Source organism: Gouania willdenowi, chromosome 20 (genome assembly GCF_900634775.1).
Source record: "Gouania willdenowi chromosome 20, fGouWil2.1, whole genome shotgun sequence".
Lineage (NCBI taxonomy): Eukaryota > Metazoa > Chordata > Actinopteri > Blenniiformes > Gobiesocidae > Gouania > Gouania willdenowi.
In genome coordinates this window covers 26,702,886-26,725,102 of record NC_041063.1, presented here as the reverse complement: position 1 = coordinate 26,725,102, position 22,217 = coordinate 26,702,886, and the positions used below count along the sequence as shown (strand labels likewise).

Here is a 22,217-nt window from a genome sequence, read left to right as displayed (position 1 = left end):
CTACTTGATCACTTTGTTATTTCTCCAACTTTGAAAGTTCTGAATTTAAATTTTGAACAACAGAGATATTTAGCCTCTCTGTGCTTCAGGTTTTGGCTGTTGTAGCTTTAAAATGCATCTTGGGAAACTTGGAAGTATACATCAGTGGGAACGGCCACCATCCTAGTCACACTAATAGTATAGTAGACAGTATACACTCAATGAGTGTATAGTCTGTAGTACATTAGTATTTAGTTTTGAACACAGCCTGTGATTAGTCATTGCCTAATCAGTGCACCTGTGGATGACCTGATAATTCCATCAACCAAACAGGGGTACAGACAGACCAGTAGTGACACAAACTCAAAGGAACCACAACTAAGACCCAAGACAATGAACACTTGACAAAGTAAAAATCATATGAATACAAACCAAACTAGTAATAGAAACCAACAGACCCAAACAAACTTCAGAAAACCAATGAGATCAGACCAAAAAACAGAGGAAATTTGAGCCAAACACTTTAAATCGTCAGCCAATTTAAGCGTTTCAAATTTTGCAAACACAAACTATGGTGAATCAATAGCAACAAAGGTTTATCCTTATTTTTTAATTTTGGTCCTTAAAAAAAGAAAAAAAGAGCTTGCAGATGATAAAGTTAGAACACATGAGCCAACTAATGTGGAAGGGTTGCTATCAACAAATGTGAAACGGTTGCCATGGCTGCAACATCAAAGGAAAAAAGAACCAAACTCAATGATATCATATCTTCAGTATCACTTCTCTTAGTGCTAGTGGTTGGGTTAGTCAAACTCTCTCACTGATTGGAGTGTATACAAGTTAAACAAACAATATTTGTGTATTTTAAAAGCTTAAATTCTGATGAGAAATGGCTGCTGCAGGTGAACCCCTAAACAAAGCAGCCCATCTTATGATGGGACCCCCACCCTACAGCCATGGCCAGCTCTACCACAACAGGGACAGCCAGGATTTCAGCAGCGGCTCTCGACCAGTGGCACCCCCCCACGTCTACCTGGTGACCACACGGGGACGGTTCCCTTTCCCCCGTTCAGCACAGAGACCTATTTTCTTCATGGCAGAGTATGGCCCCCAACTCTGTATGGCAACGCCTCAGCAGTGTCCTGTTCCTGCAGGTCCTCATGATGGCATGGATGCTCCCCCACCTCCCAGAGAGGTGACACCACCTCCTCAGATATCTGAGAACCAGTCCAAAGAGGAGCAAAGGAAGCCAGTCATCAAGGAGAAGAAGAAGTATGAGCGAGAGTTTCTGCTTCAACTCCAGTTTGTCCCAGCCAGCGTGATCAAGCCTCCAGGTCTCCCTGACATCCCTGATGTCATCCTCCACAAGGCCAATAGAAGCCCTCTGCTCACACGTGAGCCCTGGTGCAAACCTAAGATAATCCATTACCATGACTTTACACCACAATTTGTAAACTTTGGACGTCCAGGCATGGGAGGAGGAAGCAGAGAACCAATGCAGAGAATGGAGCCGAGGAGGATCATTAACATGTCAGTTAATGACCATGTGCAGCTGAACAAGGCAGAGAACGCCTGGAAACCCTCAACCAACAAACCAGTGTGGAGCTCTCAACTTAAGAAGCAGGAGGAGAGGGACTCGGAGCAAACAAAGGACTTGCTCAAAAAGTTCCGCAGTATCCTGAACAAACTCACCCCAGAGAAGTTTGAGAAGCTCATGACACAGGTGAAGATGCTGACCATTGACACTGAAGAGAGGTTAAAAGATGTCATTGACCTCACCTTTGAAAAAGCCATCTCTGAACCAGCCTTTTCAGAGATCTATGCCAAAATGTGCAGCTTCCTTAATGGGCTTAAAGTCCAAAGCAAAGAAAATCCAGAATGCCAAGCAGATTTTCGTAAGCTCCTTCTAAACCGATGTCAGAAGGAGTTTGAAAAAGACAAAGACATTAATGAGGTCTTTGAGAAGAAAGAAAAAGACTTGGAAGCGGCCTCTGGGGAGGAGGAGAAGCAGCGTCTCCGGGAAGAGTTAGAAGATCTTAAAAATAAGGCAAGGAGACGCTCGGTTGGCAATATCAAGTTTGTCGGCGAGTTATTTAAACTTCAAATGATCAGAGAGGTCGTCATGCATGACTGTATCATGAAGCTTCTAAAAAACCATGACGATCAGTCCCTGGAGGTCCTGTGCAAACTGCTGTCCACCATCGGTAAGGACCTAGACGTTAAAAAGGAGAAGCATCGTGTGGACCAGTGCTTCCAACAGATGGAGAAAATAGTAAAAGAGAGGAAGACCTCGTCAAGGATCCGCTTCATGATGCAGGATGTCCTGGACCTCAGAACAAACAATTGGGTGCCTCGTCGGGTGATCCAGGGTCCAAAGACCATTGACCAGATCCGAGAACAGGCAAAAATGGAGGAGCAGATGGAAGGACCACACCATCTGAGACCAAGACCTGCCCAAAAGCCTCAGTGCCATTGACGAGATAACTCGTATTTTGCATTTTTTTCACGGGGATTACTAGAAAACACCCTGGCGGAGGTCCCTCACCAATATCTAAGTTGTTAGGTGTTGTAGTGACCAACTGTACCCTGAAGATGGCAGCAGTGCACCTTTAGATGAGAGATTTGCCACTGATGCTACCCAGCAAAGCAGGAAGAAGCAGCAAAAAGGGAGATTATGGCGCTACAGAGTGATATTGTGAAGTATCCAGCAGCTCACAGCACCACATACTAACACAGAACATGTGTGGACCTGAGTGGATTATTGATAATGTTGTGATCGTGAGATAAAACCATCAACTAACCGGGCCAAACAGGTCATCCCTGCGTGTCGGGAGGAGGGGGGGTTTGGAGGTGGGTACAAAATACCCCCAGCCTGTGAGCCAGATAGCAAAATAATAAAAGTTTTGCCATCAAAAGCCTTGTCTCAGTGTTTTTTTTTAATGTTTTAGATAAGGAAACAATGTTCCGATGTTACAGTTGTCACAAAAGCAAAAAAATAGCTTTAAAGTCACTGACAGGGTTTTTTTTTTTTTTACAAAAAGGCTGCTTTCTCAGCTTTTTGCTCTGAAAGTGAAGATTTGTGTAAATCTTGCTCTATTCAACCGTTGATTACAAAAGAATGAAACGAGCCAGAAACAATTTTTTTTTTTGATGAAAGTAGAGGCTTCAATCTTTCAGAATGGTGTCAGATTTCAGATAGTCATAGTAGAAATTATTCTGTGGGTCTTTAAAATCCACTAAAATGCTCAAAAACAGCTGGCACTGAGGGGGTAGAAAATCTGAAAATGGCTGGAACTGAATGAGTTAATAAAATAAAATATGCAAATCATGACAAGGTTTGACAGTTTTTCATGGGAAAAAATGAGGTGGATAGTTGATGTACTGCGTCCTTTCAGATTTTTATGTGTCAGGGACGCAGGACGCGTACCTAACAACATCACTGGTAGCTGCTAGAATCTTTCTTAGCACATAGAATAATATAAGAAGAAACACTCACCCTTGGGCAGAACAAACAATAATCATAGTGGACCCGTGTTGTGGACCCATTCGCTCACAAAAACTTTACATTCCTCTGTCTGAAGAATCAGAATGTTTGTGAATGTTCGGCTAACGACCGTCAGCACAACCACCGCCCACAGTCATGAGACGAAGGAGGAAGTGAAGTCCGTGACCAGAGATTTAAATGTAGTTTGTAATCACGGGAATAATATAAAATAACCATGAAATATTAACTTAAATGACTTTTAGCAAATCACTCCAAAATGTGTCGCAGTTGATCACCGTTCATCTGTTTCGCCATCAAAATGGATACCGGAAGTCGACTCAACTGTGATCAAGATGGATGCCGGAAGTCGTCTCTCAACATATGATGCGCTAGCGCCCCTTCACACACTGCGGTCAAAAGCTGCCGTCCAGAAATGAAATAAAATTAAAATAAACATTTGGAAATGACCAAATTACTCCAAAATAACAGATGCACACACTCGGGGTATTTGGAAGCCGTCGACTAAGTTTCAGGTCAAACTCTAATCACGTCGGGGAGATATTTGCTCCACGTACACACACACACACACACACGCACTCACACAGACCTTTCTGTCTTTTAAGGGGAGATAGATAGATTTAAGTGTGTATGGAATTCTGATACCTTAGTTGAGGCAACGGGACTTGAAGTTTGCTTGAAGACATTTCACCTCTTATCCAAGAAGCTTCTTAAGGATGTTCAGAATTTTTACTGTGGAGTTGAATAATTTGTATTAACCTATTGTGGGACTCATTAGCATAACAAGGGGTTCCTGGTATCAGCCAACTCAGTTAGATTGTTGGCGAGTCTTTTGTGAAGAAAAGAATCGATTATAGATGTTGGAGAGATTGTGTTTCACCCCCTCCTCTGTTTATGTTTTATATAGAGCCTTTTCTTCACACCTTTCAGACCATTGGATATCTGGTCAGATAAACAGTTCTTCCACGTCGGATAATCAAAGTAAACTGTTTGTTTTATGTTTTATTGCGGGATCACGTGGTGTTGCGTGAATACACCTGGCTTGCAAGGTGCGCTACGATGCCTTGGAGCCAGGTGGAGGTTGACGGAGCAAAACCGCGGCACTGACACAGCGATACACATCTACAACAATGAGTGGCCCAAAGAAGAGAAGAGTTAACAGTGAGTGTTTAATAATGAATAGACAAGTAAATACTTTTCACTGAAGTCTGATCAAAGGCTGTATGTCTTATTATTGGCAAAGAAACTGTTGCAGTTTTAAAGGAATACAATATCCACGTCACTTTTCCTCCAAACATGCTGCTAATTATGCTAATAACCATTATTAACAAATTATGTTGGAGGGTTTTTTCATGCAAATACTTTTTATTTAACTGATTTAACTGAGTTACTTTTACACACACACACACACACACACACATATATATATATATATATATTGTGTGTGTTATGTGAACTTTCAAGTCCCACCTGTGCCAATTGCCCCCCAAATAATGCTGACAAATAACACATGTTAAAATGTGTTGAACCAACAGGGAACAAGTAACATAATATTTCATAATAAATAAAAAACTAAATGAAACTCATTATCTGAATTAAAAAAAACAAAAAGCAAAAAAGTGCAGTAGAAAACCAAAAAAAAAAAAAAAAGAAAGAAAGCTTTGGCAGCTCAGGCTGAGGCTTTTTCACATCGGTTCAAATGGGTTTGAATTTACATTGCTCTTTGTAAGTCGCTACACATCAAAAACCTACTTTTTCAAATTCCTCCTTAGGGTTTTGTCCAATCAGTAGAGTCTTCAGTTGGACCTGATCTAAAGTTCAGCAAAAAATTTTATTGGCTCAAAATATGCGTGAATATTTTGTGAGTTTCCTCGCGAGCTATGAAAATGCATAACTGTTGCATATCTCGGTCAAAATAAATGCTAACAACACCAAATTTGAGATCCTTGGTTGGCAAGTGACTGTAAGGATATGAGCAAAATTTTAATAATTTACACCACTAGGGGGCGCTGCAAATATGTGAAATTTATATCTCTTAAATGACACGACCGATTTTTACCAAATTTGGTGGGTATCACCTTGGTCACTCGCGGGGCGGTATCTCGAAGTTAATTGTGATTGGTCAAAGTGGGTGTGGCTTATTACAACATACATTTAATTCAACAAACCTTTATTTCAGCTGAAAAATTATGTTGAGGGCTATGAAATTTACAGGGTACACATATAGGAGCACACAGATCACCCATAACAAAATGTGCACCACTAGGTGGCGCTATAATGGGTGTACATGCATTTTGGCCTGTAACTTTCACATTTTAATTCACATCTCCCAGACATCTAAAAGTCTCAGGAATCCGGCCCTTGAGGACTGGAATGGGGCACCCCAGTTCTACTTGATCACTTTGTTATTTCTCCAACTTTGAAAGTTCTGAATTTAAATTTTGAACAACAGAGATATTTAGCCTCTCTGTGCTTCAGGTTTTGGCTGTTGTAGCTTTAAAATGCATCTTGGGAAACTTGGAAGTATACATCAGTGGGAACGGCCACCATCCTAATCACACTAATAGTATAGTAGACAGTATACACGCAATGAGTGTATAGTCTGTAGTACATTAGTATTTAGTTTTGAACACAGCCTGTGATTAGTCATTGCCTAATCAGTGCACCTGTGGATGACCTGATAATTCCATCAACCAAACAGGGGTACAGACAGACCAGTAGTGACACAAACTCAAAGGAACCACAACTAAGACCCAAGACAATGAACACTTGACAAAGTAAAAATCATATGAATACAAACCAAACTAGTAATAGAAACCAACAGACCCAAACAAACTTCAGAAAACCAATGAGATCAGACCAAAAAACAGAGGAAATTTGAGCCAAACACTTTAAATCGTCAGCCAATTTAAGCGTTTCAAATTTTGCAAACACAAACTATGGTGAATCAATAGCAACAAAGGTTTATCCTTATTTTTTAATTTTGGTCCTTAAAAAAAGAAAAAAAGAGCTTGCAGATGATAAAGTTAGAACACATGAGCCAACTAATGTGGAAGGGTTGCTATCAACAAATGTGAAACGGTTGCCATGGCTGCAACATCAAAGGAAAAAAGAACCAAACTCAATGATATCATATCTTCAGTATCACTTCTCTTAGTGCTAGTGGTTGGGTTAGTCAAACTCTCTCACTGATTGGAGTGTATACAAGTTAAACAAACAATATTTGTGTATTTTAAAAGCTTAAATTCTGATGAGAAATGGCTGCTGCAGGTGAACCCCTAAACAAAGCAGCCCATCTTATGATGGGACCCCCACCCTACAGCCATGGCCAGCTCTACCACAACAGGGACAGCCAGGATTTCAGCAGCGGCTCTCGACCAGTGGCACCCCCCCACGTCTACCTGGTGACCACACGGGGACGGTTCCCTTTCCCCCGTTCAGCACAGAGACCTATTTTCTTCATGGCAGAGTATGGCCCCCAACTCTGTATGGCAACGCCTCAGCAGTGTCCTGTTCCTGCAGGTCCTCATGATGGCATGGATGCTCCCCCACCTCCCAGAGAGGTGACACCACCTCCTCAGATATCTGAGAACCAGTCCAAAGAGGAGCAAAGGAAGCCAGTCATCAAGGAGAAGAAGAAGTATGAGCGAGAGTTTCTGCTTCAACTCCAGTTTGTCCCAGCCAGCGTGATCAAGCCTCCAGGTCTCCCTGACATCCCTGATGTCATCCTCCACAAGGCCAATAGAAGCCCTCTGCTCACACGTGAGCCCTGGTGCAAACCTAAGATAATCCATTACCATGACTTTACACCACAATTTGTAAACTTTGGACGTCCAGGCATGGGAGGAGGAAGCAGAGAACCAATGCAGAGAATGGAGCCGAGGAGGATCATTAACATGTCAGTTAATGACCATGTGCAGCTGAACAAGGCAGAGAACGCCTGGAAACCCTCAACCAACAAACCAGTGTGGAGCTCTCAACTTAAGAAGCAGGAGGAGAGGGACTCGGAGCAAACAAAGGACTTGCTCAAAAAGTTCCGCAGTATCCTGAACAAACTCACCCCAGAGAAGTTTGAGAAGCTCATGACACAGGTGAAGATGCTGACCATTGACACTGAAGAGAGGTTAAAAGATGTCATTGACCTCACCTTTGAAAAAGCCATCTCTGAACCAGCCTTTTCAGAGATCTATGCCAAAATGTGCAGCTTCCTTAATGGGCTTAAAGTCCAAAGCAAAGAAAATCCAGAATGCCAAGCAGATTTTCGTAAGCTCCTTCTAAACCGATGTCAGAAGGAGTTTGAAAAAGACAAAGACATTAATGAGGTCTTTGAGAAGAAAGAAAAAGACTTGGAAGCGGCCTCTGGGGAGGAGGAGAAGCAGCGTCTCCGGGAAGAGTTAGAAGATCTTAAAAATAAGGCAAGGAGACGCTCGGTTGGCAATATCAAGTTTGTCGGCGAGTTATTTAAACTTCAAATGATCAGAGAGGTCGTCATGCATGACTGTATCATGAAGCTTCTAAAAAACCATGACGATCAGTCCCTGGAGGTCCTGTGCAAACTGCTGTCCACCATCGGTAAGGACCTAGACGTTAAAAAGGAGAAGCATCGTGTGGACCAGTGCTTCCAACAGATGGAGAAAATAGTAAAAGAGAGGAAGACCTCGTCAAGGATCCGCTTCATGATGCAGGATGTCCTGGACCTCAGAACAAACAATTGGGTGCCTCGTCGGGTGATCCAGGGTCCAAAGACCATTGACCAGATCCGAGAACAGGCAAAAATGGAGGAGCAGATGGAAGGACCACACCATCTGAGACCAAGACCTGCCCAAAAGCCTCAGTGCCATTGACGAGATAACTCGTATTTTGCATTTTTTTCACGGGGATTACTAGAAAACACCCTGGCGGAGGTCCCTCACCAATATCTAAGTTGTTAGGTGTTGTAGTGACCAACTGTACCCTGAAGATGGCAGCAGTGCACCTTTAGATGAGAGATTTGCCACTGATGCTACCCAGCAAAGCAGGAAGAAGCAGCAAAAAGGGAGATTATGGCGCTACAGAGTGATATTGTGAAGTATCCAGCAGCTCACAGCACCACATACTAACACAGAACATGTGTGGACCTGAGTGGATTATTGATAATGTTGTGATCGTGAGATAAAACCATCAACTAACCGGGCCAAACAGGTCATCCCTGCGTGTCGGGAGGAGGGGGGGTTTGGAGGTGGGTACAAAATACCCCCAGCCTGTGAGCCAGATAGCAAAATAATAAAAGTTTTGCCATCAAAAGCCTTGTCTCAGTGTTTTTTTTTAATGTTTTAGATAAGGAAACAATGTTCCGATGTTACAGTTGTCACAAAAGCAAAAAAATAGCTTTAAAGTCACTGACAGGGTTTTTTTTTTTTTTTACAAAAAGGCTGCTTTCTCAGCTTTTTGCTCTGAAAGTGAAGATTTGTGTAAATCTTGCTCTATTCAACCGTTGATTACAAAAGAATGAAACGAGCCAGAAACAATTTTTTTTTTTGATGAAAGTAGAGGCTTCAATCTTTCAGAATGGTGTCAGATTTCAGATAGTCATAGTAGAAATTATTCTGTGGGTCTTTAAAATCCACTAAAATGCTCAAAAACAGCTGGCACTGAGGGGGTAGAAAATCTGAAAATGGCTGGAACTGAATGAGTTAATAAAATAAAATATGCAAATCATGACAAGGTTTGACAGTTTTTCATGGGAAAAAATGAGGTGGATAGTTGATGTACTGCGTCCTTTCAGATTTTTATGTGTCAGGGACGCAGGACGCGTACCTAACAACATCACTGGTAGCTGCTAGAATCTTTCTTAGCACATAGAATAATATAAGAAGAAACACTCACCCTTGGGCAGAACAAACAATAATCATAGTGGACCCGTGTTGTGGACCCATTCGCTCACAAAAACTTTACATTCCTCTGTCTGAAGAATCAGAATGTTTGTGAATGTTCGGCTAACGACCGTCAGCACAACCACCGCCCACAGTCATGAGACGAAGGAGGAAGTGAAGTCCGTGACCAGAGATTTAAATGTAGTTTGTAATCACGGGAATAATATAAAATAACCATGAAATATTAACTTAAATGACTTTTAGCAAATCACTCCAAAATGTGTCGCAGTTGATCACCGTTCATCTGTTTCGCCATCAAAATGGATACCGGAAGTCGACTCAACTGTGATCAAGATGGATGCCGGAAGTCGTCTCTCAACATATGATGCGCTAGCGCCCCTTCACACACTGCGGTCAAAAGCTGCCGTCCAGAAATGAAATAAAATTAAAATAAACATTTGGAAATGACCAAATTACTCCAAAATAACAGATGCACACACTCGGGGTATTTGGAAGCCGTCGACTAAGTTTCAGGTCAAACTCTAATCACGTCGGGGAGATATTTGCTCCACGCACACACACACACACACACGCACTCACACAGACCTTTCTGTCTTTTAAGGGGAGATAGATAGATTTAAGTGTGTATGGAATTCTGATACCTTAGTTGAGGCAACGGGACTTGAAGTTTGCTTGAAGACATTTCACCTCTTATCCAAGAAGCTTCTTAAGGATGTTCAGAATTTTTACTGTGGAGTTGAATAATTTGTATTAACCTATTGTGGGACTCATTAGCATAACAAGGGGTTCCTGGTATCAGCCAACTCAGTTAGATTGTTGGCGAGTCTTTTGTGAAGAAAAGAATCGATTATAGATGTTGGAGAGATTGTGTTTCACCCCCTCCTCTGTTTATGTTTTATATAGAGCCTTTTCTTCACACCTTTCAGACCATTGGATATCTGGTCAGATAAACAGTTCTTCCACGTCGGATAATCAAAGTAAACTGTTTGTTTTATGTTTTATTGCGGGATCACGTGGTGTTGCGTGAATACACCTGGCTTGCAAGGTGCGCTACGATGCCTTGGAGCCAGGTGGAGGTTGACGGAGCAAAACCGCGGCACTGACACAGCGATACACATCTACAACAATGAGTGGCCCAAAGAAGAGAAGAGTTAACAGTGAGTGTTTAATAATGAATAGACAAGTAAATACTTTTCACTGAAGTCTGATCAAAGGCTGTATGTCTTATTATTGGCAAAGAAACTGTTGCAGTTTTAAAGGAATACAATATCCACGTCACTTTTCCTCCAAACATGCTGCTAATTATGCTAATAACCATTATTAACAAATTATGTTGGAGGGTTTTTTCATGCAAATACTTTTTATTTAACTGATTTAACTGAGTTACTTTTACACACACACACACACACACACACACATATATATATATATATATATTGTGTGTGTTATGTGAACTTTCAAGTCCCACCTGTGCCAATTGCCCCCCAAATAATGCTGACAAATAACACATGTTAAAATGTGTTGAACCAACAGGGAACAAGTAACATAATATTTCATAATAAATAAAAAACTAAATGAAACTCATTATCTGAATTAAAAAAAACAAAAAGCAAAAAAGTGCAGTAGAAAACCAAAAAAAAAAAAAAAAAGAAAGAAAGCTTTGGCAGCTCAGGCTGAGGCTTTTTCACATCGGTTCAAATGGGTTTGAATTTACATTGCTCTTTGTAAGTCGCTACACATCAAAAACCTACTTTTTCAAATTCCTCCTTAGGGTTTTGTCCAATCAGTAGAGTCTTCAGTTGGACCTGATCTAAAGTTCAGCAAAAAATTTTATTGGCTCAAAATATGCGTGAATATTTTGTGAGTTTCCTCGCGAGCTATGAAAATGCATAACTGTTGCATATCTCGGTCAAAATAAATGCTAACAACACCAAATTTGAGATCCTTGGTTGGCAAGTGACTGTAAGGATATGAGCAAAATTTTAATAATTTACACGACTAGGGGGCGCTGCAAATATGTGAAATTTATATCTCCTAAATGACACGACCGATTTTTACCAAATTTGGTGGGTATCACCTTGGTCACTCGCGGGGTGGTATCTCGAAGTTAATTGTGATTGGTCAAAGTGGGTGTGGCTTATTACAACATACATTTAATTCAACAAACCTTTATTTCAGCTGAAAAATTATGTTGAGGGCTATGAAATTTACAGGGTACACATATAGGAGCACACAGATCACCCATAACAAAATGTGCACCACTAGGTGGCGCTATAATGGGTGTACATGCATTTTGGCCTGTAACTTTCACATTTTAATTCACATCTCCCAGACATCTAAAAGTCTCAGGAATCCGGCCCTTGAGGACTGGAACTGGGGCACCCCAGTTCTACTTGATCACTTTGTTATTTCTCCAACTTTGAAAGTTCTGAATTTAAATTTTGAACAACAGAGATATTTAGCCTCTCTGTGCTTCAGGTTTTGGCTGTTGTAGCTTTAAAATGCATCTTGGGAAACTTGGAAGTATGCATCAGTGGGAACGGCCACCATCCTAGTCACACTAATAGTATAGTAGACAGTATACACGCAATGAGTGTATAGTCTGTAGTACATTAGTATTTAGTTTTGAACACAGCCTGTGATTAGTCATTGCCTAATCAGTGCACCTGTGGATGACCTGATAATTCCATCAACCAAACAGGGGTACAGACAGACCAGTAGTGACACAAACTCAAAGGAACCACAACTAAGACCCAAGACAATGAACACTTGACAAAGTAAAAATCATATGAATACAAACCAAACTAGTAATAGAAACCAACAGACCCAAACAAACTTCAGAAAACCAATGAGATCAGACCAAAAAACAGAGGAAATTTGAGCCAAACACTTTAAATCGTCTGCCAATTTAAGCGTTTCAAATTTTGCAAACACAAACTATGGTGAATCAATAGCAACAAAGGTTTATCCTTATTTTTTAATTTTGGTCCTTAAAAAAAGAAAAAAAGAGCTTGCAGATGATAAAGTTAGAACACATGAGCCAACTAATGTGGAAGGGTTGCTATCAACAAATGTGAAACGGTTGCCATGGCTGCAACATCAAAGGAAAAAAGAACCAAACTCAATGATATCATATCTTCAGTATCACTTCTCTTAGTGCTAGTGGTTGGGTTAGTCAAACTCTCTCACTGATTGGAGTGTATAAAAGTTAAACAAACAATATTTGTGTATTTTAAAAGCTTAAATTCTGATGAGAAATGGCTGCTGCAGGTGAACCCCTAAACAAAGCAGCCCATCTTATGATGGGACCCCCACCCTACAGCCATGGCCAGCTCTACCACAACAGGGACAGCCAGGATTTCAGCAGCGGCTCTCGACCAGTGGCACCCCCCCACGTCTACCTGGTGACCACACGGGGACGGTTCCCTTTCCCCCGTTCAGCACAGAGACCTATTTTCTTCATGGCAGAGTATGGCCCCCAACTCTGTATGGCAACGCCTCAGCAGTGTCCTGTTCCTGCAGGTCCTCATGATGGCATGGATGCTCCCCCACCTCCCAGAGAGGTGACACCACCTCCTCAGATATCTGAGAACCAGTCCAAAGAGGAGCAAAGGAAGCCAGTCATCAAGGAGAAGAAGAAGTATGAGCGAGAGTTTCTGCTTCAACTCCAGTTTGTCCCAGCCAGCGTGATCAAGCCTCCAGGTCTCCCTGACATCCCTGATGTCATCCTCCACAAGGCCAATAGAAGCCCTCTGCTCACACGTGAGCCCTGGTGCAAACCTAAGATAATCCATTACCATGACTTTACACCACAATTTGTAAACTTTGGACGTCCAGGCATGGGAGGAGGAAGCAGAGAACCAATGCAGAGAATGGAGCCGAGGAGGATCATTAACATGTCAGTTAATGACCATGTGCAGCTGAACAAGGCAGAGAACGCCTGGAAACCCTCAACCAACAAACCAGTGTGGAGCTCTCAACTTAAGAAGCAGGAGGAGAGGGACTCGGAGCAAACAAAGGACTTGCTCAAAAAGTTCCGCAGTATCCTGAACAAACTCACCCCAGAGAAGTTTGAGAAGCTCATGACACAGGTGAAGATGCTGACCATTGACACTGAAGAGAGGTTAAAAGATGTCATTGACCTCACCTTTGAAAAAGCCATCTCTGAACCAGCCTTTTCAGAGATCTATGCCAAAATGTGCAGCTTCCTTAATGGGCTTAAAGTCCAAAGCAAAGAAAATCCAGAATGCCAAGCAGATTTTCGTAAGCTCCTTCTAAACCGATGTCAGAAGGAGTTTGAAAAAGACAAAGACATTAATGAGGTCTTTGAGAAGAAAGAAAAAGACTTGGAAGCGGCCTCTGGGGAGGAGGAGAAGCAGCGTCTCCGGGAAGAGTTAGAAGATCTTAAAAATAAGGCAAGGAGACGCTCGGTTGGCAATATCAAGTTTGTCGGCGAGTTATTTAAACTTCAAATGATCAGAGAGGTCGTCATGCATGACTGTATCATGAAGCTTCTAAAAAACCATGACGATCAGTCCCTGGAGGTCCTGTGCAAACTGCTGTCCACCATCGGTAAGGACCTAGACGTTAAAAAGGAGAAGCATCGTGTGGACCAGTGCTTCCAACAGATGGAGAAAATAGTAAAAGAGAGGAAGACCTCGTCAAGGATCCGCTTCATGATGCAGGATGTCCTGGACCTCAGAACAAACAATTGGGTGCCTCGTCGGGTGATCCAGGGTCCAAAGACCATTGACCAGATCCGAGAACAGGCAAAAATGGAGGAGCAGATGGAAGGACCACACCATCTGAGACCAAGACCTGCCCAAAAGCCTCAGTGCCATTGACGAGATAACTCGTATTTTGCATTTTTTTCACGGGGATTACTAGAAAACACCCTGGCGGAGGTCCCTCACCAATATCTAAGTTGTTAGGTGTTGTAGTGACCAACTGTACCCTGAAGATGGCAGCAGTGCACCTTTAGATGAGAGATTTGCCACTGATGCTACCCAGCAAAGCAGGAAGAAGCAGCAAAAAGGGAGATTATGGCGCTACAGAGTGATATTGTGAAGTATCCAGCAGCTCACAGCACCACATACTAACACAGAACATGTGTGGACCTGAGTGGATTATTGATAATGTTGTGATCGTGAGATAAAACCATCAACTAACCGGGCCAAACAGGTCATCCCTGCGTGTCGGGAGGAGGGGGGGTTTGGAGGTGGGTACAAAATACCCCCAGCCTGTGAGCCAGATAGCAAAATAATAAAAGTTTTGCCATCAAAAGCCTTGTCTCAGTGTTTTTTTTTAATGTTTTAGATAAGGAAACAATGTTCCGATGTTACAGTTGTCACAAAAGCAAAAAAATAGCTTTAAAGTCACTGAAAGGGTTTTTTTTTTTTTTACAAAAAGGCTGCTTTCTCAGCTTTTTGCTCTGAAAGTGAAGATTTGTGTAAATCTTGCTCTATTCAACCGTTGATTACAAAAGAATGAAACGAGCCAGAAACAATTTTTTTTTTTGATGAAAGTAGAGGCTTCAATCTTTCAGAATGGTGTCAGATTTCAGATAGTCATAGTAGAATTTATTCTGTGGGTCTTTAAAATCCACTAAAATGCTCAAAAACAGCTGGCACTGAGGGGGTAGAAAATCTGAAAATGGCTGGAACTGAATGAGTTAATAAAATAAAATATGCAAATCATGACAAGGTTTGACAGTTTTTCATGGGAAAAAATGAGGTGGATAGTTGATGTACTGCGTCCTTTCAGATTTTTATGTGTCAGGGACGCAGGACGCGTACCTAACAACATCACTGGTAGCTGCTAGAATCTTTCTTAGCACATAGAATAATATAAGAAGAAACACTCACCCTTGGGCAGAACAAACAATAATCATAGTGGACCCGTGTTGTGGACCCATTCGCTCACAAAAACTTTACATTCCTCTGTCTGAAGAATCAGAATGTTTGTGAATGTTCGGCTAACGACCGTCAGCACAGCCACCGCCCACAGTCATGAGACGAAGGAGGAAGTGAAGTCCGTGACCAGAGATTTAAATGTAGTTTGTAATCACGGGAATAATATAAAATAACCATGAAATATTAACTTAAATGACTTTTAGCAAATCACTCCAAAATGTGTCGCAGTTGATCACCGTTCATCTGTTTCGCCATCAAAATGGATACCGGAAGTCGTCTCTCAACATATGATGCGCTAGCGCCCCTTCACACACTGCGGTCAAAAGCTGCCGTCCAGAAATGAAATAAAATTAAAATAAACATTTGGAAATGACCAAATTACTCCAAAATAACAGATGCACACACTCGGGGTATTTGGAAGCCGTCGACTAAGTTTCAGGTCAAACTCTAATCACGTCGGGGAGATATTTGCTCCACGTACACACACACACACACACGCACTCACACAGACCTTTCTGTCTTTTAAGGGGAGATAGATAGATTTAAGTGTGTATGGAATTCTGATACCTTAGTTGAGGCAACGGGACTTGAAGTTTGCTTGAAGACATTTCACCTCTTATCCAAGAAGCTTCTTAAGGATGTTCAGAATTTTTACTGTGGAGTTGAATAATTTGTATTAACCTATTGTGGGACTCATTAGCATAACAAGGGGTTCCTGGTATCAGCCAACTCAGTTAGATTGTTGGCGAGTCTTTTGTGAAGAAAAGAATCGATTATAGATGTTGGAGAGATTGTGTTTCACCCCCTCCTCTGTTTATGTTTTATATAGAGCCTTTTCTTCACACCTTTCAGACCATTGGATATCTGGTCAGATAAACAGTTCTTCCACGTCGGATAATCAAAGTAAACTGTTTGTTTTATGTTTTATTGCGGGATCACGTGGTGTTGCGTGAATACACCTGGCTTGCAAGGTGCGCTACGATGCCTTGGAGCCAGGTGGAGGTTGACGGAGCCAAACCGCGGCACTGACACAGCGATACACATCTACAAAAATGAGTGGCCCAAAGAAGAGAAGAGTTAACAGTGAGTGTTTAATAATGAATAGACAAGTAAATACTTTTCACTGAAGTCTGATCAAAGGCTGTATGTCTTATTATTGGCAAAGAAACTGTTGCAGTTTTAAAGGAATACAATATCCACGTCACTTTTCCTCCAAACATGCTGCTAATTATGCTAATAACCATTATTAACAAATTATGTTGGAGGGTTTTTTCATGCAAATACTTTTTATTTAACTGATTTAACTGAGTTACTTTTACACACACACACACACACATATATATATATATATATATATATATATATATATATATATATATATATATATATATATATATTGTGTGTGTTATGTGAACTTTCAAGTCCCACCTGTGCCAATTGCCCCCCAAATAATTCTGACAAATAACACATGTTAAAATGTGTTGAACCAACAGGGAACAAGTAACATAATATTTCATAATAAATAAAAAACTAAATGAAACTCATTATCTGAATTAAAAAAAACAAAAAGCAAAAAAGTGCAATAGAAAACCAAAAAAAAAAAAAAAAGAAAGAAAGCTTTGGCAGCTCAGGCTGAGGCTTTTTCACATCGGTTCAAATGGGTTTGAATTTACATTGCTCTTTGTAAGTCGCTACACATCAAAAACCTACTTTTTCAAATTCCTCCTTAGGGTTTTGTCCAATCAGTAGAGTCTTCAGTTGGACCTGATCTAAAGTTCAGCAAAAAATTTTATTGGCTCAAAATATGCGTGAATATTTTGTGAGTTTCCTCGCGAGCTATGAAAATGCATAACTGTTGCATATCTCGGTCAAAATAAATGCTAACAACACCAAATTTGAGATCCTTGGTTGGCAAGTGACTGTAAGGGTATGAGCAAAATTTTAATAATTTACACCACTAGGGGGCGCTGCAAATATGTGAAATTTATATCTCCTAAATGACACGACCGATTTTTACCAAATTTGGTGGGTATCACCTTGGTCACTCGCGGGGCGGTATCTCGAAGTTAATTGTGATTGGTCAAAGTGGGTGTGGCTTATTACAACATACATTTAATTCAACAAACCTTTATTTCAGGTGAAAAATTATGTTGAGGGCTATGAAATTTACAGGGTACACATATAGGAGCACACAGATCACCCATAACAAAATGTGCACCACTAGGTGGCGCTATAATGGGTGTACATGCATTTTGGCCTGTAACTTTCACATTTTAATTCACATCTCCCAGACATCTAAAAGTCTCAGGAATCCGGCCCTTGAGGACTGGAATGGGGCACCCCAGTTCTACTTGATCACTTTGTTATTTCTCCAACTTTGAAAGTTCTGAATTTAAATTTTGAACAACAGAGATATTTAGCCTCTCTGTGCTTCAGGTTTTGGCTGTTGTAGCTTTAAAATGCATCTTGGGAAACTTGGAAGTATACATCAGTGGGAACGGCACCATCCTAATCACACTAATAGTATAGTAGACAGTATACACTCAATGAGTGTATAGTCTGTAGTACATTAGTATTTAGTTTTGAACACAGCCTGTGATTAGTCATTGCCTAATCAGTGCACCTGTGGATGACCTGATAATTCCATCAACCAAACAGGGGTACAGACAGACCAGTAGTGACACAAACTCAAAGGAACCACAACTAAGACCCAAGACAATGAACACTTGACAAAGTAAAAATCATATGAATACAAACCAAACTAGTAATAGAAACCAACAGACCCAAACAAACTTCAGAAAACCAATGAGATCAGACCAAAAAACAGAGGAAATTTGAGCCAAACACTTTAAATCGTCTGCCAATTTAAGCGTTTCAAATTTTGCAAACACAAACTATGGTGAATCAATAGCAACAAAGGTTTATCCTTATTTTTTAATTTTGGTCCTTAAAAAAAGAAAAAAAGAGCTTGCAGATGATAAAGTTAGAACACATGAGCCAACTAATGTGGAAGGGTTGCTATCAACAAATGTGAAATGGTTGCCATGGCTGCAACATCAAAGGAAAAAAGAACCAAACTCAATGATATCATATCTTCAGTATCACTTCTCTTAGTGCTAGTGGTTGGGTTAGTCAAACTCTCTCACTGATTGGAGTGTATACAAGTTAAACAAACAATATTTGTGTATTTTAAAAGCTTAAATTCTGATGAGAAATGGCTGCTGCAGGTGAACCCCTAAACAAAGCAGCCCATCTTATGATGGGACCCCCACCCTACAGCCATGGCCAGCTCTACCACAACAGGGACAGCCAGGATTTCAGCAGCGGCTCTCAACCAGTGGCACCCCCCCACGTCTACCTGGTGACCACACGGGGACGGTTCCCTTTCCCCCGTTCAGCACAGAGACCTATTTTCTTCATGGCAGAGTATGGCCCCCAACTCTGTATGGCAACGCCTCAGCAGTGTCCTGTTCCTGCAGGTCCTCATGATGGCATGGATGCTCCCCCACCTCCCAGAGAGGTGACACCACCTCCTCAGATATCTGAGAACCAGTCCAAAGAGGAGCAAATGAAGCCAGTCATCAAGGAGAAGAAGAAGTATGAGCGAGAGTTTCTGCTTCAACTCCAGTTTGTCCCAGCCAGCGTGATCAAGCCTCCAGGTCTCCCTGACATCCCTGATGTCATCCTCCACAAGGCCAATAGAAGCCCTCTGCTCACACGTGAGCCCTGGTGCAAACCTAAGATAATCCATTACCATGACTTTACACCACAATTTGTAAACTTTGGACGTCCAGGCATGGGAGGAGGAAGCAGAGAACCAATGCAGAGAATGGAGCCGAGGAGGATCATTAACATGTCAGTTAATGACCATGTGCAGCTGAACAAGGCAGAGAACGCCTGGAAACCCTCAACCAACAAACCAGTGTGGAGCTCTCAACTTAAGAAGCAGGAGGAGAGGGACTCGGAGCAAACAAAGGACTTGCTCAAAAAGTTCCGCAGTATCCTGAACAAACTCACCCCAGAGAAGTTTGAGAAGCTCATGACACAGGTGAAGATGCTGACCATTGACACTGAAGAGAGGTTAAAAGATGTCATTGACCTCACCTTTGAAAAAGCCATCTCTGAACCAGCCTTTTCAGAGATCTATGCCAAAATGTGCAGCTTCCTTAATGGGCTTAAAGTCCAAAGCAAAGAAAATCCAGAATGCCAAGCAGATTTTCGTAAGCTCCTTCTAAACCGATGTCAGAAGGAGTTTGAAAAAGACAAAGACATTAATGAGGTCTTTGAGAAGAAAGAAAAAGACTTGGAAGCGGCCTCTGGGGAGGAGGAGAAGCAGCGTCTCCGGGAAGAGTTAGAAGATCTTAAAAATAAGGCAAGGAGACGCTCGGTTGGCAATATCAAGTTTGTCGGCGAGTTATTTAAACTTCAAATGATCAGAGAGGTCGTCATGCATGACTGTATCATGAAGCTTCTAAAAAACCATGACGATCAGTCCCTGGAGGTCCTGTGCAAACTGCTGTCCACCATCGGTAAGGACCTAGACGTTAAAAAGGAGAAGCATCGTGTGGACCAGTGCTTCCAACAGATGGAGAAAATAGTAAAAGAGAGGAAGACCTCGTCAAGGATCCGCTTCATGATGCAGGATGTCCTGGACCTCAGAACAAACAATTGGGTGCCTCGTCGGGTGATCCAGGGTCCAAAGACCATTGACCAGATCCGAGAACAGGCAAAAATGGAGGAGCAGATGGAAGGACCACACCATCTGAGACCAAGACCTGCCCAAAAGCCTCAGTGCCATTGACGAGATAACTCGTATTTTGCATTTTTTTCACGGGGATTACTAGAAAACACCCTGGCGGAGGTCCCTCACCAATATCTAAGTTGTTAGGTGTTGTAGTGACCAACTGTACCCTGAAGATGGCAGCAGTGCACCTTTAGATGAGAGATTTGCCACTGATGCTACCCAGCAAAGCAGGAAGAAGCAGCAAAAAGGGAGATTATGGCGCTACAGAGTGATATTGTGAAGTATCCAGCAGCTCACAGCACCACATACTAACACAGAACATGTGTGGACCTGAGTGGATTATTGATAATGTTGTGATCGTGAGATAAAACCATCAACTAACCGGGCCAAACAGGTCATCCCTGCGTGTCGGGAGGAGGGGGGGTTTGGAGGTGGGTACAAAATACCCCCAGCCTGTGAGCCAGATAGCAAAATAATAAAAGTTTTGCCATCAAAAGCCTTGTCTCAGTGTTTTTTTTTAATGTTTTAGATAAGGAAACAATGTTCCGATGTTACAGTTGTCACAAAAGCAAAAAAATAGCTTTAAAGTCACTGACAGGGTTTTTTTTTTTTTTTACAAAAAGGCTGCTTTCTCAGCTTTTTGCTCTGAAAGTGAAGATTTGTGTAAATCTTGCTCTATTCAACCGTTGATTACAAAAGAATGAAACGAGCCAGAAACAATTTTTTTTTTTGATGAAAGTAGAGGCTTCAATCTTTCAGAATGGTGTCAGATTTCAGATAGTCATAGTAGAAATTATTCTGTGGGTCTTTAAAATCCACTAAAATGCTCAAAAACAGCTGGCACTGAGGGGGTAGAAAATCTGAAAATGGCTGGAACTGAATGAGTTAATAAAATAAAATATGCAAATCATGACAAGGTTTGACAGTTTTTCATGGGAAAAAATGAGGTGGATAGTTGATGTACTGCGTCCTTTCAGATTTTTATGTGTCAGGGACGCAGGACGCGTACCTAACAACATCACTGGTAGCTGCTAGAATCTTTCTTAGCACATAGAATAATATAAGAAGAAACACTCACCCTTGGGCAGAACAAACAATAATCATAGTGGACCCGTGTTGTGGACCCATTCGCTCACAAAAACTTTACATTCCTCTGTCTGAAGAATCAGAATGTTTGTGAATGTTCGGCTAACGACCGTCAGCACAGCCACCGCCCACAGTCATGAGACGAAGGAGGAAGTGAAGTCCGTGACCAGAGATTTAAATGTAGTTTGTAATCACGGGAATAATATAAAAATAACCATGAAATATTAACTTAAATGACTTTTAGCAAATCACTCCAAAATGTGTCGCAGTTGATCACCGTTCATCTGTTTCGCCATCAAAATGGATACCGGAAGTCGACTCAACTGTGATCAAGATGGATGCCGGAAGTCGTCTCTCAACATATGATGCGCTAGCGCCCCTTCACACACTGCGGTCAAAAGCTGCTGTCCAGAAATGAAATAAAATTAAAATAAACATTTGGAAATGACCAAATTACTCCAAAATAACAGATGCACACACTCGGGGTATTTGGAAGCCGTCGACTAAGTTTCAGGTCAAACTCTAATCACGTCGGGGAGATATTTGCTCCACGTACACACACACACACACACACGCACTCACACAGACCTTTCTGTCTTTTAAGGGGAGATAGATTTAAGTGTGTATGGAATTCTGATACCTTAGTTAAGGCAACGGGACTTGAAGTTTGCTTGAAGACATTTCACCTCTTATCCAAGAAGCTTCTTAAGGATGTTCAGAATTTTTACTGTGGAGTTGAATAATTTGTATTAACCTATTGTGGGACTCATTAGCATAACAAGGGGTTCCTGGTATCAGCCAACTCAGTTAGATTGTTGGCGAGTCTTTTGTGAAGAAAAGAATCGATTATAGATGTTGGAGAGATTGTGTTTCACCCCCTCCTCTGTTTATGTTTTATATAGAGCCTTTTCTTCACACCTTTCAGACCATTGGATATCTGGTCAGATAAACAGTTCTTCCACGTCGGATAATCAAAGTAAACTGTTTGTTTTATGTTTTATTGCGGGATCACGTGGTGTTGCGTGAATACACCTGGCTTGCAAGGTGCGCTACGATGCCTTGGAGCCAGGTGGAGGTTGACGGAGCAAAACCGCGGCACTGACACAGCGATACACATCTAC

At 41.6% G+C, this 22,217-nt stretch overlaps 4 pseudogenes; all 4 read left to right on the top strand.

Moving 5' to 3' along the window:
- The first annotated feature begins 782 nt into the window (after window positions 1–782).
- LOC114454422 (eukaryotic translation initiation factor 4 gamma 1 pseudogene) lies at window positions 783–2,506 on the top strand (annotated as a pseudogene).
- Window positions 2,507–6,652: 4,146 nt separating this feature from the next.
- Window positions 6,653–8,376, top strand: LOC114454421 (eukaryotic translation initiation factor 4 gamma 1 pseudogene; annotated as a pseudogene).
- Window positions 8,377–12,537: 4,161 nt separating this feature from the next.
- On the top strand, window positions 12,538–14,249 carry LOC114454423 (eukaryotic translation initiation factor 4 gamma 1 pseudogene; annotated as a pseudogene).
- A 4,231-nt stretch (window positions 14,250–18,480) lies between these two features.
- On the top strand, window positions 18,481–20,118 carry LOC114454030 (eukaryotic translation initiation factor 4 gamma 1 pseudogene; annotated as a pseudogene).
- The last annotated feature ends 2,099 nt before the right edge of the window (window positions 20,119–22,217 follow it).